Source organism: Jatropha curcas, chromosome 3 (assembly GCF_041381405.1).
Source record: "Jatropha curcas cultivar XTBG-Jc1 chromosome 3, XTBG_Jcur_1.0, whole genome shotgun sequence".
Lineage (NCBI taxonomy): Eukaryota > Viridiplantae > Streptophyta > Magnoliopsida > Malpighiales > Euphorbiaceae > Jatropha > Jatropha curcas.
Genome location: NC_143153.1, coordinates 13,616,907 through 13,617,689, shown reverse-complemented (window position 1 = coordinate 13,617,689; position 783 = coordinate 13,616,907). Strand labels below are relative to the sequence as shown.

The 783-nt window shown below is 36.1% G+C and overlaps 1 non-coding gene across 1 annotated transcript; it reads left to right on the top strand.

Annotated features, from left to right (window-relative positions):
* Window positions 1-328: 328 nt before the first annotated feature.
* On the top strand, window positions 329-435 carry LOC149497596 (small nucleolar RNA R71). Its single transcript, XR_016320283.1, has one exon. It is a non-coding gene; the product is annotated as a small nucleolar RNA R71 (small nucleolar RNA).
* The last annotated feature ends 348 nt before the right edge of the window (window positions 436-783 follow it).

Sequence of the window (783 nt, the reverse complement as noted above, 5' to 3'; positions counted from 1 at the left end):
GTGATGTTGACTTACTCACATTCAAGTTATCAATTTTATATGCTAAAGCAAAAATTTGTGCTTGCATCATAGTTAAGGGATCTAACTCATGTACTTTCTTCACTGAATCTTTTGAAGAAGAAGGAGAAGAATCATGATTAACATTGGACTGACTTACTTGAGCCCTTTCAGTTTGCCATATGTTGTTGTTGTTAGCCATTTCCTCCAACAACTCAATTGCATCATCAGTAGTTTTCTTCATTAATGATCCTCCTGCCATAGCATCTATAGTACCTCTTGTAGAAGGATTAACCCCATTGTAAAGGTTTGAATCAATATATTTTGGGGAAGGCCATGGTATGGGCAAACTCGTTGAAGTTCTTTATAGTGATCCCATGCCTCATATAGGGATTCATTTTCATGTTGGGTGAATGAGGTTATCTCTTTAATAAGTCTAGCAATCTTTGCTAATGGAAAGTATTTAGACAAGAAAGTTTGGGCTAGTTGTTCCCAAGTAGTGATAGAATTTGGTAGCAACGAATTCAACCAAGCTTTCGCTCTATCCTTCAAAGTGAAAGGAAAAAGACGTAGTTTGATGGCATCTGCTGGCACTGAATTCATTTTAAATGTATCACATATCTCAAGAAAACTGGCTATGTGAGAGTTTGGATCCTCATTTGGTAATCCGTAAAATTGAACACTATTTTGGATCATTTGCAATAAAGCAGTTTTAATTTCAAATTGATTAGCATTTACCGGTGGATGTACTACTCCTTTCTGTGAACCATTTAGGCTTGGAGTAAC